An 18,127-nucleotide genomic window follows, 5' to 3' on the forward strand; every position below is an offset into this window, starting at 1 on the left:
CTACGCGGCGGAGAAGGAGGAGAAGACCGGGCAGGGTGATGGGAATCACGGCAAACTGACGTGCGAGGCGAGACGGCTCGGGAAGCCGCTCGCCCTGACCTGTAGAGCTAGCGCTTAGGGTTCTCCCAACGGGGCGGGGAGATCGCAGTTATGCCTTAAACTTATGAGTAAGGAAAATAACGACCCGGGGTGACGCCCGGGTCCTCACTGCGAATGTGAGAGGAATTTTTGCGCGGGTACAGGTCGTCCCCGGGTGGCCCGCTTACTTCGCGGGATGCCCGGGTGCAGTGATCTGCCCGACCCATACGTACAGCGCGTCGTAATGACAGAATGAGGGCGGGGGAGAGGCCCCGGGGGCGGGCGTCGCTGTAAACCTCGGTGCTGTCCGGCGGAGCCCCGCACCGGTGTTTTTTCCATTATAACGAAAAAAAAAAAATGTTTACTGTTTTTCCCCCCTCATCCGCTCCATCCAGTTCATGCTGAGCTGTCCGAAGGGTCTTCACGAGGCTTAGAACCACATTGCCAATCAGGAAGCGATTACTTTTTTATGGTTTTGTGGGAGGGATTACGCCATTTAAAATCAGACTCAGAAAAAAAAAAAAAACCAAAAAAAAACAGTGAAAGGGAAAAGTCACCTTTGCGCAGGCCTGGGCAGAGGTGAGCTTTTCCAGTGTTGCCTCCTGCCCTGTCCCGACTCACCGGCTGCGACGTCTGTACCTGCGGGACGGTGACTCTGGGTTTTGCCAGGGCCACCCCCAAAACGCCCTTTGCAGCACAGCACACCCCCCGGGTCCTGCAGCGCGGGGTTTCTTCCTGTTATTGGAAGACACGTTGCCGAAATGCAGAGTTTTGCTTCGGCCCACAGCTCCATCTCTCCTCTGGCAGCTGTCAGGAGGCTTCACTTGTGCGGTTCCCCGCCCTGCTCGCTTCCCACCACCTCCCCGACACCTGCGCCACAGTGACCCCGAGGCATCACAGCGTACGCAGCAGCGTCTGCCGTGTTGTTGCTGTGGAGCTGTGGGGACATCCATGCGCCATGCAAGATCCACGGGGAAGGTCTTGGACTTCAGGAGAGCAGGAGCTGCCAGCCAGGGCTGGGGACAAATGCAGAGGAGACAGGTGAACTGAGGCAGCTACTCACAGCCACGTGAGCTCAGGATCCCACAGGTTCTGAGATTTTCTCTCAGGAACGTTTCAAGCCTTCATGAGCCTACAGTCATAGCAGTAGTGATGCCGGGTCACTGCTTAGTTGTCCGTGGTACTTGATCCGGATCAAGGGTGCCACATGACTGCATCACTGTCAAAATAGGGTACACAGTAGTAAGTTTATGCCCTTTCAGTTCAGATTGAAGACACGGAGACATTAATATTTTTGAAGGTTATATCAAGAATGTCGATTTATGTGAGTTCTGTTTGAGTTCTTGTTTATGTCTATAAACTGAGATTTTTGTTACCCTGGTAATTATTTATTAAGACGCATGTTTCCTAGGAGTAAGAAATTTCAGTTTAAAAAATAAGAACAGAAAAAGTATCAAAATTGGGATTTAGCTTGGACTAAGCCAAATATTTGCAGAAATAACAGGATATTCTTATTATCGTAAATCTTAAACTATTAGCAAATACACAGGACTGGCCATCTTCTAGTTTCTTTGCTGGAGGACTTCAGGTTTTTTGTGTTTGATGTAACTGGACCTGTTGTGGTGGTGGTGCTTTTTGTCTGAGTTAGACGTGGTGTGTGCCAGTAGGAAAGGCCCATTCTCAGAGCCTGGTTGTTGGCTGTGAGGGAGTTCGCTTGTCCTGCTGGGTCAGAGGAGGTACGGGCTCACTTCCTCCTGAGCCTCCCGAGCGTCTGACAGCCCATCGTGATAATGCATTTGTCCTGGCACCAAACGTTGGCACTGCCACTGTGAGCCTCTCACTAAGTATTTTGAAATTCTTAGTTTTCTTACTGATTAGGCTTCTATTTTTCAAAGTTATGTGTTGAGTTACTTGACATACCTGTTCAAAAGAAAGTTAGGTTTGCTTTTTAGTGCTGTTCTTTTACTTTCAATTTCAGTTGCCTTTTCTGCAGCAAGCAGCCCTTTTGATTTCTTTAGTAGTGTTTAGACTTTGCTCTTCTTGAGCTGAATATATTTTTCCTTTTAGCCCAGATTTTGAATCCTTTGTGGGTGGGCTGCAGGAATGTTAGGAAACAGGTTCCCAAATGAGCTTGGCAAATTGAAGAATTGTCTGAGGAGGTAAGGTGCTCCTCAGTTAGGACAGATGTAAAAGGCTGTATCCTGATTCTCAGTTGCACTGGTTTGTCTGAGAAGAGGAATTTCTGCATGGAGTTACCTCTTATAATGCAGATACCTACCAGCCATTTCATTTTTCAGAAGCTGGCAAAAGACCGTATTTGTTCTTGATAACCTGTTGGTTATTGCTTGTGTGTCATTTAAACCATGACAGTTCTTTTATTTTTTGTGTGTGTGTGAGTATTTATTCTACGTTCTAGTCGTAGATGGGACCTTTTTCATCTCAGGGTAGTTCCCTGGCTGTAATTGCATGGCTCTTTCACTTAACAGTGTTTGTGCTGTCTTAGATGTTTCCAGCTACCAGCACCCTCCAGCAATGCCTGTTGCAGCTGCTCACCATGTGGGAAGCATCTCGGCAGTCTGCCATGAATTCCCTCAATATTGAGAGACATGCTCAAGTACATTAACCACACGTGCTGCCTGCCTCAAGATAGGTACGAGTTCTCTTGCCAGCCAGAGGTCTCTTTCTTCTGGTTGATATTTGCCCACTCAAAGTCTATTTTTTATTAGTATTAGACTCCATGACTGACATGGGCTTATACTCCAGGCTTGAAAGCACAGCCTTGATTCACAACTGAGGTGAAAGCAAACAATAGGAATTAAGCTGTAGGTTGTTTAGAATGTTAGAAATGTTTAGGAAGTTTGGTCTGGTCCCTGCCCCACACAGTCCTCACTGTCCTCAGAGTATATGGTCAAGAATGTCATCCAAACCAGTCCAAAAAGAGGAGTTTTAGTCCTCTTCATTTCCTAAACCACCGTTGCCTCTGCTTTACCACTGGGTGTTGGGGGCATCCTAAATCAAGGAATGACTCAGGAATAAAAGCTTGTGATGTAGTGGTTTCCATGCATGTGGAATTTGAATTCCACCAGTGTTTTGCATTTGTATTTAGCATATTTTCTGCACTGTTAATTCTAGCTAAATAGTGCCTGGTGAATATGTAAGTTGTCAAATGTCAGTTAAATTTGTCAATTAATTCATACCACAGATATTTGCTCTGAAGCACATCTAACCTTAATATAAAATAGTACATATTCATCAACAACAGTGCTGATGTTGTTACTCTTTTAGTCCTTTAAAGAATACATGAGAGCTGATAAACTATGCATCTTTCACACACTTTATCATTTTGATCCTTTGGTTTGTGTGCATTTGGGTGGGGGAGGCAAAGGGGAGAAGAAAAGAAATGTCGATCCATTCACTTCTCTTGCTCATGGGTGAAGATTCTCCCGGTCTGTTATCCTGTGTTGTGAGAATTTAGTTTTAGTATCCCAGGACAAGCCCCTGTAGAAAGCTAAACTGCTTGAAACTTCTCAGCTTCAGCTATGAAAGGTCTCAAGCACTGCTCCTCAGGTCAATAGCCCAGTTGTTCCTTGAAACTACCCATGTTGGTATTTGAGTGATCTTAATTCTCACAGGAGTTTGTCATAAGGGATAATGAATTTCTAAGGAAATGTTTTGGTGAAATAGCTATTTGCCTTTCCAGGTACTATTCTGGAAAATGAGAATGTGAGATCTCACATAACCACCAAAGTTCAGTTATCACTTTCAAAAGTGAAAAACCTTCTAAAGAGAAGTTAGCAATATAGTCCAAGTATTAATTATATGTTGTTGAAAGATCTGGGAAAATACAGTGGTGCTGTGGTGGTGATTGTGTTTGGGGTCAGGCTTTCTCCATCTGAGGGGAAGGCACAGTGGTAAGGCTGGAGCTTTTAGTCTGGCTATGAATTATGTGCTCTGGAATCACCTGTAGGTTTTTGTCTCATCCCATGTGGTGGGTGGGTTATGGTGGGAGTGAATCTTTTGAATTCCCCAAGAGCCTGCCTGCTGGCGGAAGAGCCTATCTCTGCTCATCAGACCTGCAGGGCATGTGGAGTCATGGCAATGACTGAGGAACAGTTTTGTTGGTAGCTTTATTGACTGATAACTTTAGTGAGTGAATGGAGACAATTTGGCAACAATCAGCTGATAAGCTTCAGATAGTGAATAAAGGCACTTTGAAACGATCAACTGATAACGAGGAATTAAAGGCACTTTGGCGAGGAGACCATTTTCCTAACAACCTGTCAATGATCAACTTATTGCAGTTTGTACAGAACTTACATACATGAATATATGTAAGAAAGAGAGAGAGAAAGCAGAAAGAAGAAAGAGAAAATACAAAAGAAGGGGATACGAAAAGGGGAATCACCACCCTTGGATCCACATTGTCGTTGTCATAGAGTAGTGTCGCGGTACAGATGGACATGACAATGTTTTTGCAGCAAAAAGCCATCTTTATTGCTCCTCTCATATCTTATATACTTTATCCTTTTATCCATACATCATCCTCATTGGTTACATAGTTGTTTGTCTATTACTTTATTGGCTACTTTTCTGGAAATCCCCCACAGTTTGGGTATCTGACAACCACAGTATTTTTCTTCTTTCTCCTTCTATTCAGTTCCTTTCTCAGGCTGACACAGCTCTGGGACTTTTCCAGCTCCTCAGGGGTACACATCAAGATGGTCAAGGTCAAACTGTTTGCTCTCTGTCAGGCATTCGGCAGACCCGCTGCCTCCCCCAACAGAGTAGCAAGCTTGGTCCGTAGGTGGTGAGTCAACAAAGACACAGGTGAGCTGTTGTCTTTATATAGTCTTTCTTACACCTGTGCAACAGATTGTTCTAGAAGGTTCTCATTTTCTCTGGCTTGTACCTGCAGTTAGGCAAGTTCTCTCTCTGGGCCACAACAGAAGGGAGAGGGAGAGAAACAGCCTGCCACCCCCCTCGCTCTGCTTCTCCCCCACAGGGCATCCCACTCGAGTTGTTTGAGACATCCTCTTTATGGACAGCTTCTTGTTTACAAGCAGTTTGTAACAGTTTAATTATCATCAAATTGACTTTTTACACCCCCCAAAAAAAAAAAAAAATCTGGGACCCTAAGGGCACTATTAACAGCACTGACCAGGCACTTCTAATGATCTAAATGGGGTCCACTGGATAATCACAAGACTGGCTTTCTCCTTCTTCCAAGAGCTGAGCCTCCTGTGTGTTGGTCCCATTGCTTTCTTGCAATGATCAGGAGACCCCCTCTGAGCAAAACCATCTGTTTGCACTTTCTGTCTTCAAGTGTCTGAACCCTTGAGCCCTGGTCCCTTGAAGCTGCTAGAAAGTAAGAGACAGAGGGACAAGAGACGTGTCCCCTGACTCACTGACCCATCCATTCTCTCACCAAAGCTTCCTGCACGTGTGAAATAAACTAAATTACATCACAGAGAGAGAAAAGGTCAAAGATGGCTAACAGCTAAGCAGGTATCTGTGGATTATAACTGCTGGCATACTTATCCTGTGACAGAAAATATCCTATCCTCTGGAAATTGGGGCTCTTGGGCTTATGGAGCAATAGATGCCAGCTATGCACAAGGTCAAGACCTCAGATGTTATCCGTATGTCTTCCAAATTACTTAGCTAATGCAGTGTAAGACCAGAAGCATTGAAAGTCACTGAAGTAATGGGATATTGCTGCTGCAGATCATGGGAGGTAAAGAGCAGGGTCAGAGGTTCTCAGAGTCAGAATAGTGACAGACATGCAGGAGAGGCAGGAGAAGTCAAATGCAGGATACTTATGATTTACTCATCTGTACAGTGACCTGAAGAGAGAGCTCTCAGGAATACCCCAAAAGCTGGGGGAGGCCACAGCCTGCTGCATTGTTTGTTTTTATTTTATTTGTATGTCTTAGTGGTACAGTCTAACCTTTATCTCTCTCACTTCAGTGAGGATACTAGAAATACTGTTTTCTTAGACAAGTTGTAGTGTTGGGTAACAGAAGTGAAGCATTGAGTGTGCTGCTGATGTTTCAGTCAATGTCTCTACCAGGATATGAGTGATATTTTTAAATTCCACTGGGAACAGACTCTGTCTCCCTCTCTGGACAGTGGGGAGAGCAGAAGGGAGGGAACACGTGGACTGGTGCTTTGGTGGGAGCAGACAGACGTCTCACCAAAGTCTGAAGGACTGAGATAACAATTAGTTGCATCCTACAGAGATGAAGGAAAGCATTGTGTCTCAGCTGCAGGCATAATCCCGTATCACTGGTAGCATGATAGTGTAACACAGAGGAATCATTTCCGGACACCACATGGAGGATCTAACCACTTGACTATGTGAATTCATTTGTCTGGAGCTGTTGTCTTGCAGAAAACTTTGTCTCTGGTAGGAATGAGCAAACTTAGGTTTCCATCTTTTGCCATCCATCTGTGAGATGTAAGGTGTAGAGATATGGGTAGATTTGCCCCCCTTCTTCTGGATGAAGAATCTATGAGAAGGGAAAGGGTCTCAGGGTCTCTGGGTCTCCATTGAGATTTGAACAAAGTCTAGGTCAGAACTGTCCTAGCTTGGTTTAGATACCAAATGAGTCCAAGTGAGGGGGAGGCTCTTGCATGGTTGTGTTGACTGATGAAAATAAGAGGGAGGAGGTGGTGGGAAATGCAATACACTTCTCAGGCCATGGAAGAGTCTGCTTGTCCTCAAAGAGGTACAGGGGTAGAAGAAGCTATGGGAGAAAAACATTTCAACAGTAGCATTTCTTCAAGTCTCTTAATGATGGTACAGAGCCAAAGAAGGAAGAGAAGACAACTCTGGGTTATTCTATGATTGTATGCTGTATAACATGGAGGAAGGCAGGATGTACCTGTGTAACTCAACCTGTTCTTCAGGGACATTCTTGCTCAGAGGCTTCAGGCACAGCAGCAGCCACAACCATTATCTCTGCCCCCATCGACCTTTCTAGAACAGTGGTGTTTTGCTGATTGCTCCAAAAATGCTTAGATTTGGGACATTTGATACTCAAATCCCACATCTCATCTCAGTTTGCTGATAGGAGTGGCATAAGGAATGAAACCCACACTAAATGAATGGCCTAACTCACCACACTGATGCACTGGATGTTCAGCCCAGGTGAAATCTCACCTTCAGACATCAAGAACTGGGAAAAGAGGTTGTGTTGAATCATAAGCTAGATGTTGTCCTTTGCATCAGGAGATGTGAGAGTCTGGTAATATGGAAATTTGATGCCCAGAGACGATTGTGGCTGTCAGTGGACCTTTGTTGCTAATGAATGGTCTGCTGTGAGCTGTTAAAAATCCTGTAGTTGCTCAGGAAGGAGGCTGCCCAAGCACTGTTTCAGGGCCACTGCACCAAAATGACATCAAATGACACCTTTTGCAGGGAAGTGTCACCAAAATGAGATAAAAGAACTTACCAACACCAATGTGATGTAAATAAGCAGACACTCCTGTATTAATGGCTGGGTGTGCAGGGGAGTCCTCTAACCAACAACATAACTCATGTAGCATGCTGATTATATTGGATACAGTAATACATATTAGTCAAGTTCTCATACATATACATGTTAATTCCTGTAACTCATTTTCTTATTCCCATCTCTTTCTGCTCATGCAGACTTGAGTCCTGAAATGAGTCGCTTTTGCGACCACCACGGACTACTGACCTAAAAGAAGGACCCTCCAGTGCCCTTACTCAAGGATTTTTTGGCTCACACTGTAATTTTAACATGCTTTGAGGCCCTTTTACAATGTAACTTTTACAGTACCTGGTCTATAGGGCAATAAATTGTCCTTACCAGACAGTCTAACAATGGTACCTCATCACGAGTCTTATTCTTGGTATAGAAATCTAGTTAATGATTATCACGAGTCTACATGGCCTGAGCCTGGGACTTAAAAAAAGAACTTTGTAGCAGTATATAACTGGTTATATAGTTACTCTAAATCGTTCCTTATTTAAATCCAAATCATCAAAAATCATTAAAATCAACTCAAATTAATAACAAATCAGTAACAGAGAGGTAAGTTGTTGCTCCCTTGAGATCAGCTGAGCATATGTATCAGGGAAAAGATGTTTCAGCAGTACCTCAGAGCCCAAGCCCGCTGGATTGTGCTAGGTCCTGTACAGACAGAGCAGAGTCTGCTCCTGCTGTTAAGAGACTAGGAAGTGTGTGTGAAGCCTGCTAGAAAGGATGCAGTAGTGCTTGTAGCCTTCTGAAGGCCTTTAAATCAGCCTTTGAAATCTAAAGCTTTGTAACTTGAGTGTTTTGGCTTAAAGCCAGTAAAAAAGATAAAGGAAGAAAAATCAAAGGAAAGGACCATACATGTGAAGCTGCAGAAGGGATGAGCTTCAGAGATAAAACTGATCTGCAGAACCAGACCACACTGACTCAAGGAGCCACAGGGTCTTAAAAATTAGGCTAACAAAATTTCTAAGCAGGTACAAAATAGAGCATGGCAGCTTGCCATGTATATGCTATTACACCTATATAATAACATAGCATTTGGCTTAGGATCATGCTGAAGCTCCTACTTGCTGATATTGGACAACTTCCCTGTTATCTACCTTCTAAAGCCTGGACAAGATTAAATGTTAATGCATTGCCCACCTTATTCTGCAACACCTTACAAGGAATGAAAACCTAACTATTGCACCTCTTTCTTTTTGTGAAAGTTGTAAGAAATATGGTGCATATGTAATTTTAATTCACCTGCTCTATTCCATAATACATATTTCCAGTAAAGGTCTTTTACAGTCAGTTTTTCAGAATACTCTGGTTTCCTAAAAGCCAATTTTTTTGAACTTACCTGGATCCCAGGTCATGTTGTCAGTGACCTGCAACATGCTCACAGAATAGTGGATTCCTGAGAGAAGCAGAGCAATTTGCTTGCAGAGAGCTGCACAGGCTTTCTTTCTGGGGGGCCTTTGAGAAAATCCCATGGAGTTTGTGCAGCCAGGGAACCTGCTGGACTAGAAAGCAGAACTGGATGAAAGGACTTGACTGGCACACAGCAGGATTTCCAGTCTTTTATTTATTTGTCAAATCTCAAGATTCTCACTGAATATTTTGTCATGCAAGCAAATGAACATGCATTTGGCTCATTTACACCAGGATCCTTCATGCCCCTTTACACCATGAAATAAAACTTCTAGAACACTTTGATCAAGAGCTGTGGAAAGTATGTAGCTGAAGGGCTACAGACTGGTAAATTGTACAGACATGGGAAAGCAGCTGAGTATTAACAGGCAGGCAGCATTTCTGTGGAGACAAGTGGCCTTTTGGCATATAAGAGTGGGCCTTAGTGTCTAGGCAGACATACCTGTGCACACCTGTCCTCTGAAAGTCCACTGCAGCCTTTGTGAACCTTGTCTTTGAGTGCCTTCATCTCTTTCTCAGCAAAGTACACTTTTACCCAAGAAGGATGCCTGTTTCCCAACAGGCCACCTTCATTCTCACTGCTTATTCATTAGCAGAAAGCATGAGCCTGCAGTTTGTGCACTTGCTATAGATGCAGGGGAGGACAGAGATACTGCTGCTGTTAGGGGGTCCTGCAAAACATTGGTCCTACTACATGCTGTTGGTGAGGAGGCAAGTGTCTTCAGAGCGTGGCTGAGATCCCCACTGTTATCTGACAATGTCATAAGCATTTGTGAAGAGCTGGTAGGGTAAGCTAGAAACACAGATTCTCTTTCCACACAAATGCTGTTTAGAGACAGCAAGGAACAAATGTTACATAAAATGTATGCATGCTGCTGAAGCAAACATCTTTAATTTTTAATACATGTTTGTAAATTATGATTTATCCTAGGTTTCCCAAGCCAGGAGTGTCTAACTTACTAGCTCTGAAAAGCAGGCTGTTCATGGGATAAAGAAAAGCAGCAGCATGTGCAGCAGCTGTTTCATTTTTTTGCGGTCATATGAGTGAGTAGCTTGACTCTGAAGCCATGCTACTTTTCATCCCAGACCACACCTTCCACAATGACTTGTTCACCACATTTCATTATGGGCCATAGAAATTATAGTTTTCTCCAGTGCTCACAGACTTTCTTGTCCACATGCTCTATATATGGTGTTGAGCTCTCCTGTAGGTTCCACACAGCTTTAACTGGTGGGTCCTGAAGAAGCAGCCAACAGTAAATTTTGCAGCACTGCAGTGCAAACTGTCTTTGAAGGACCGTTTTTAGGTCAATTCCAGCTTGCTGAAAATCATGTAAGAACAGTTTTCAAAGTTTCCTAATGTTACGCTGATGTAATGTTACACTGCCTGTGCAGCTGCTCTACGTGAACTAAGCACTGAAGAACTTCATTTGCTGATGGTACTATTCAAGTGGGACAGGTGAGGGTCCCAGTGTCACTTTAAAGGTTCTTTTATTTATTACGTCCTGGCTTCTGGACTGTTCCAGCATCCAGCAACTGTCTCTATTTCCTCACAGAGAGATATGCAAAGAGCTTGATAAGGCTGAGCTTTTGGAAATGCCCAGCAAGCTGTAAAAGGAGAAGCTTCTTTGGAAACTTCATATATGTGATATATATATGTGATATATATTACATACATCATCTTTCCCAGAAAACCCCACTAGACTGCGGTGGGCGGAGGAAGCAAGCAGCCGATTCAATATGAATGATAGAGCAAGCTTCAACTTTATTGATAGAAATCACACCTTATATAAGCAGTCTACAATACACTACTTGTAACTCTATTGGATACATTAAAGAAACTACATTATAATATCTCAGCCATTGGGTACATCTAAAAAGTCACATTATAATACATCAGCCCCTTGTGGCATCTCTGGTATGCATAAACATCTTCCTAGCTGTAAACCTGCTTCTCTCCCAGGGCTGCTTCCCTTCACCCCCCAAGGTCGTAGTGCGCCCCAACTTATCTCCTTGTTCTCACAACAATCCTAGCTAGCACAACTGAGCCCTGGATCTCCATCCTTGTTTACATAACTGTACCCTGGGTTCTTTCCTTTGTTTACCTCAGGTGGCTGGGACCAACTTCTGCAGGGAGCTATGGCCTTTCTCTCTGCAAGCCGTTCTCCAACACTAGACTATAGTCCATTTGCACAGCAAGTATCAGGACTTCGTGCACACCAACAGACTCTGCAAGCTTTCCCCTGCCTCCCCAGTGTTTTGACTGCTTGTGTTCAAGGTCAGCTCTGATACAGCGTGGCAATATAAACTCAGATTCAACTGCTGTGAGAACAGTTAAGTTGACAGAAAGGGTGGTGTGAGAAGAAGTTATGAGAAGCCTCATCTCTACCCACAGACCCTTCACCACTTGGCCCAGGAGCTAATTCAAGCTCAGTGGTGGCTGGGTGCTCCCCTGAGCTGTGATGTTGGGATGCCGGTGCCCAGCCTGGCTGACCCTGACCCACAGAGCGACTTTCCAGCTCGATCTTGACCTGCCTGCTTACCATGGGTTTGCCTGGTGATCACCAGTCTGTGGCTGACCCTGATCACCACCACTGGCACTGCTCTATGCACCTTGCTCGGGTCCGGTAGGACTGTGGCCTTCGTAAGGGCACTGTCCTGCCTGTCCTGCTGTTCCCAGCACAGCTTTGTGTCTCCCTTACAAGGTTACACTTTACCTCTATACAGGCCTATTTTGGGACTACATGGGCTGGAAGACCCTCACCGCAAGTGGAAAACCCCAAGCAGAAGGGAAAACTCCCATTTTTTTGAAATACCAGGTTACACAGACATGCCAAAACATGGAACCACCACCCCTGTTCCTGGGCTGTATCGTTACTTACCCTGATAATTTTGGTGTAATACTCTGAATTTCTGAAATAAGGAGTACCTTCAAGTATTCCTATCTCTTGCATCATCCTCTACAAACCAAGCACAGTACAAAGCAGACAGCTAGCATGTGGTGTGGCCAGCAGTGCAGTCCCTGAGCACTCAAAATTTTTGTTTCTCAGATTGCACCAATCAGCAATGGAGAAGTTACTCATTTCAAGATTTGGAGGAAGGTCCCATAAAAGCAACACAGGGCTGGAAAATGCTTTCTGCACTTGTATATGTGCATCAGCCATCTCGCCAGTTCAGACATGCAGCATATATCTGTGTATCATGGGACACAAAAGGGTTGCTGGAGCTCAGCTTTCCACAGCCTGATCCCTCTCAGCTTATAAATTATCCACATTGTCATTCCCAATATATTTTGAGCAGTGCCCTTGGCAGAAGCTAAATTCTAGATGAATGGGAGATGCAGATGGGCCTTTTATCCCATTGCCTAGGTCCAGTTACACAGAAACATAAAATACCTGTTTGCTGTTGGTCAGTCTCATTCAAAGGTGGAATGGCAAGAGCTTCAGATACGTTAATTGTTCTCTGCTGTACATTGTTGGAGAGTGGCTTGCAGACCAAGGCCATGGGTCTGTGCAGGAGCTGATTACAGCCATCTGAGGTAAACAAAGGAAAAACCCAGGGTACAGTTATGCTAACAAGGAAGGAGATTCAGGGCACAGTTATGCTAACAAAGGACTGTTATGATAACAAAGAGAGAAACTGAGGTACACAATGGCCTTGAGTGTGATGAAAAAACAGCCTTGGGAAAGTAAACAAGCCAGAGGAAGGAAGATGTTGTGACATACCTGAAATGCCACAAGGGGCTGGGATATTATAATGTAGCCTTTTGGATATATCCAATAGATTTATGATTAGTGTGCATAATTATAGTTAGTGCTTATATAAGGTGTGATTTCTTTCAATAAAGTTGAAGCTTGCTCTATCATTCACATTGAATCAGCTGCTTGCTTCCTCCGTCCTCCACAGTACATCTTTCTCACAGGCATCAAACAGCTTCCGCAGTGCAAAGATGACAGCTGATTAGAGCAACAATGACAGTGCAACAAGAGACGTAGTGTGGAAGGCATGTGTCAAAACCAGATTTGCATTAGAGTAAATTGTAGGGCCACTAATTGATTGAAATTGAGGGAAATAAACTGTTTAATCAAGTTGTTTGCATGTTGAAGCCCATTCTTCAGCATCTGTGGGGTCTTACCACAGCCAATACTAATAATGGCCTCATCTCAGTCTTGTCCTTTAAGGTGTACTGTTTTGGTGTTTCCCTTCAGATCCCCCCAGCGTTAGAGCAGTGAGTCAGACATCAGAACAAGGTCTCCCATCTAGTACTCAAAGCATTAACCATAAGGAAACTGGACTATGTTTTCCCACTTGTGCTTAACATGGGTGAGATATGGGACCAGGATTTGAATGTGCCCTTCTGAAAGTCAGGAAGAAGCAGGTCACTGTTTGCTCTCTACAGCCCAGCTGGATTGGAAAATCAGAGACACAAACTTAGTGCCCCACCCTGTCTGATACAGAAATAACCAGTACTCAAAGCCTATGCTGGATACACTGTGTTTAAGAGTCAGGTTGAGAAAATGGACACAAACAAACCTTAATTATGCTGCTGGCATCTTTGTAAGTCAAATAAGAGATTGTGGAGCTCCTGCGTTTTTCCCAGTCGTGTAGCCTGAGCATGTCATAGATCTGCAGCACAGCAGACAGAGTACTTGTGCATGCCCACTGCTTTAGACAACAGCTCTTTGTTTGTAGGGCAAGTAGGATATAAAAAAAACAGCTAAGACAAGATCAAACAGTGAACAACCATAACTATTTTACAGCATGTTATGAATCTATTTTATGAATCCCATGTTTTCTACAATGCACTTCTCAACTATATTATATAGCTGGCAAGCAGCTTTCATCTAGTAAATAGTGCTTTCTCAGTTCAGTTTTGCATGACCACAGTGGAATTTGACCCAAAGAGCAGCATTTCAACTATATCATTGTAGGCTGATTTCTTTTATTAACATGTTTACCCTGGGAATGTCTCCTTCCCTTTCCAGAACAAGCCAAGCCATCTTCCAGAAATCAGTTACAAAGAGATGCTGGCAGGTTGAAAGTCTGAGGAGAAGGTGTCTAGGCTGTCTGGTCAGAAACCAGTCCCTAAGGACTGAAGGAAGCATGAAGTATGTGGCTCTTCAGTGTAGAAACACACATGTCAGAAATCTGAATAAATACCTTGCCTCTAGCTCTCTCATCTTCTCTTTCAGTTTCTTATATTCTTTTTTCTCCTGAAGGTCTTTTTGGGTGACCCCTCCAGGAAATGCTCTGAAACAGATTTCTTTTGTGACAACTCTTTATTTGTACTTGGACACTGGGACAACAGTGGACTTGTCTGAATTCCAGCAAAAGAGCTGTGAGGTGAAAAAGCACAGAGCACCCAGGAGAAACTAGGGAAGCTTAACAACCTCCCCTAAAAGCCCTCACCTAGGATTTATGCTCAAATCAAGGGGAAAGCTATTTACATCAGAAGGAAGGGAGGTGGGGTTTTGAGGACCAGAGGTTGAAGGCTTGAAGAAAACACAAGTATTCTCCACTTGTTAGACTCTACTCTCATTTTTTCTCTAGTCATTTTCTCCATCTTTACCATCAAAACATTATCACCAAACATCCCAAACCCACCAGAGAGTTCTATTCCCCTGGATTCCTTTCTCCACAGATTTCTGGGTGATGTTAGTCTCCTATTCCTCCAATGGGTGAAATTCTTCTGTTTCCAATGCCTGTTCTTTAGGTGATACTACTAGAGCTTAAAAAAGCCCTCTCTACATGATGACCCTAGGTCAATTGTGGACTCACGCCCTAAAAGTCCTCAAAATTTTTTGCTTTTTATCATTCACCAGAAGTTTTTAGAGACTGTATCTTCTTCTGTATTACAGATCTCAGAACAAGTACATGCAGCCCTAATATAAAGGACACCTCTTGTCCCATGTTTCTTTCCCCTCCATTCAGAGTAAGCCATACCATATTATATTAATATTCTGATCTTGTGAATTATCCCATTAAGTTTCTGCTCTATCAATTAAATTACCTTCATTACTCCACACAGAAATGTGTTCAGAGCTTGTCTAACATTGGAAGTGGTAAATGTATTATGCATAGTGGAGAAAGATGACTGGCTGTGGGTGAAAGGACAATACTGAGAAGAGGAAATTCAGAAAAAAACAGTACTGACCCTGCTAGCTCCTGTGTTCCTCCTGGTAAGGAGGATTGGGGTTGCTGGTCTCCTGCATCTTGTAATGATCAGATGCAGCATGCTGCCTAGAGATGGAAGAAGCAGACAGAGGTGGGAACAAACCAAGAATGAGGACCTGAATTTGGGAGGTGTAATCTGGGTCTAGACTGGTTTCCTGACAGCTTTCCGTAATTAGGCAAACAAACCCAGGGACACAAGTGGCTGAGCTTGGTCATCATTTGAGTCTAGGTCCAGTGTCTGGGAACTTTTGCCTTATATCAGCTCAAGTCTCAAACTTGAGCCACTCTGGAAGAAAGCTCCAAGGTTTCAGAAAGTCTGAGCATTCCTTCACTACCAGGCTATCCATGACTGCACACCTTGCAAACCCTTCATAATTTCACAGATACTCCAGCTGTGACCAGAAACTAAAATGCCACAGCCTGTCTTCATGGAAATCCCAACAGAAAAGCCTCTTCTTCACAAAGCTATTCAAGAAGGGTATGGTCATCCAGCCATATTATTTGAAGTTTATACACTCTTGGCCTTAGTCACTGAGAATGATTTATGTTTGCATTTGCATTGTCTTTGTGTGAGTGTTGGGGGTTTTGGTAGTAGGGGAGTGGGCTACAGTGGTGGACCCCTTGAAGAAGTTTCTAGAAGCTCCCCTGGCTCCAAGTGGGACCCCCCTCTGGTCAAGGTTGAGCCAATTACCGATGGTGGTCATGCCTCTGTGATAACATAGTTAAGAAGGGGAACCTGAGAGGAGGAGTTGTGAGGGAGACACCTCTGCAAACACCAAAGTCAGTTGAAGAAAGGTGGAGGAGGGGGGTAGGTGCACTGGAGCAGATGCCCACCTGCAGCCCCTGGAGGGCCCCACGCTGGAGCAGGTGGCTATGCCCAAAATAAGACTGGGACTTTGTGGGAAGCCCTCACTGTTGTAGTTTGGCGCTGGGAGGACTGCAACACATGGGAGGGACCCACACTGGAGCAGTTTATGGAGAGCTGCAGCCCATGGGAAGGACTCATGTTGGAGACAGTTCATGGAGGACTGTCTCCTGTGAGAGGGACCCTACACTGGAGCAGTGGAAAAGCACGAGGAGTCTTCCTCTGAGGAGGAATGAGCAGTGGGACTGACTGCACCCCCTCATTCCCTGCCCTCCTGTGCTGCTGGGAGGGAGGAAGTAGAACATCTGGGAGCAAAGCTGAGCCGTGGTAGAAGGGAGGAGTCAGGGAAGGTGTTTTTAAGATGTGGTAATGCTTCTCACTGTCCTACTCTGTGTGTTAAGTGCTGGTGGTATTTGAATTAAATTGATGTTCTTTTTCTTCCCCAATCGAGTCTGTCTTTTGCTCTTGACCATAATGGATGAACCATTCCTCCCTGCCCTTACCTAGGTTCTGGAACCTTTTGTTCTATTTTCTCTTTCTCATTCCTGAAGGGGGAGGGGTGAGCAAGAGGCTGCATGGTGCTCAGTGGTCCTCTGGCCTGGAACCACAACAGCATTTTATCCCCAAGATGCCATCCATTAGGCTATGTGCAAGTTTTAATCGTTGCCGGGATCAGGGACCACGTGGTTGTTGCCCCTCCCCCACCCGCGCCGGTCGGGCTGGAAGTTAAGCACAGACCCCGGCTAAAATAACAAGAAATTTAATACAACAGAGTGACAGAACAATCTGAACAACAACAGTATCAATGGTAACAACAATAAACAGCAATAACAGTGAACAAGACAAACGATATACAGAGAAATACCGCTAGCTGGTCTACAGAAAGCAAAATTCTCCCCCGAACCCACCAAGGAGCAAGGAAGAGGGTTCTGCCCCCGGACCTGATGTCAGCATGGTATGCTGAACCAGGACAGGCTATTATCTTTTTTTTTTTTTTTTTTTTTTTTTTTTTAACAATTTCCTTCCTTCTTGGCAGTATTCCTGCTACTATGTCTTCCCTCAGCGTTTGCTTAGTTCACAAGAGGGCAGTTTTCATGACAAAAACCCAGGACTACCTCTGCACATTTGCTCAAACTGTATGCAGAGCTGGTTTTACCACCTCCCCTTTCTATATTAGGCTAGATGCCTTTATATTGAGGGCTGCTGTTGTTAATGCATCCATTACATATTCAGAGGAACATTTGCATGGAAACGAAAGTTCATCTCACACAATATACTTTCACATCATGTGCCCTGGTCATGTACTCTATTCTGTACTACAAAGCAAACCTGTTTCAGGGGCACTTCATGCCTGGCCATGACAATTCAGTCAAACAGGAGAATGAAAATTTGGTCTGTCCTCCAGGACAGAGCTGTGATGATCAAGGCTTGAGTATGTTTCAGTGACAATTGCAGAAACATTTATGATTTTCCCCTCTTATATATATTCTTAATATAAAGAATCACATTACCTGTGGCAACTCTCCAGAAATTGTAGTTGTGTATCATCAGAGTCAGATCAAACTCTTTTCTTGCTGTCCGTCCATCCATCCATCCATCCATCCATCCATCCATCCATCCATCCATCCATCCAGAGAAGAAAGAAATAAACAGTCAGTAGAGTCCATTAAAGTCCTAAGAAATGCACAAGATATACTTCCTCCCTCTAATTCCTGATCAGCCCACAGGGAAAAAAATCTAGAGACCAAAACTTTTCAAGGCTGTGCTTTGCCAGGTGGGTGGTTTGTGATTCTATGGGTCAGTACCACTAGTGCAAATAAAATAGTCTGAAAGTGCAAGATCTGCATGTTATATGGTGAAGATCAAACAGCTTCTGTAAACTGGCCTTGGGTTCCCAATTTAGCCTGGACAAAATTTGTTGCTAACTCAAAGCACTCTTGTGTCTGACTTATTTGTAATCTTCTCTCCAACCTGTCCTCGCATACACCAGCTACAGTTGGTCGTCAGGAGCCACACTAAACACTGTAATTCCTGGTCACCAGACTCACCTTATTTCTTTTTCCACCTGTGACAGCCTTTCTGCCAGATCATG

The 18,127-nt window shown here is 44.2% G+C and overlaps 1 non-coding gene across 1 annotated transcript; it reads left to right on the forward strand.

Moving 5' to 3' along the window:
• The first annotated feature begins 150 nt into the window (after positions 1 to 150).
• Positions 151 to 299, forward strand: LOC113475973. Its single transcript, XR_003397656.1, has one exon. It is a non-coding gene; the product is annotated as a U12 minor spliceosomal RNA (small nuclear RNA).
• Positions 300 to 18,127: the final 17,828 nt, after the last annotated feature.

The sequence above is a fragment of the Athene cunicularia genome, assembly GCF_003259725.1.
Source record: "Athene cunicularia isolate RWA chromosome 1 unlocalized genomic scaffold, athCun1 chr1_part2, whole genome shotgun sequence".
Classification (NCBI taxonomy): Eukaryota; Metazoa; Chordata; class Aves; order Strigiformes; family Strigidae; genus Athene; species Athene cunicularia.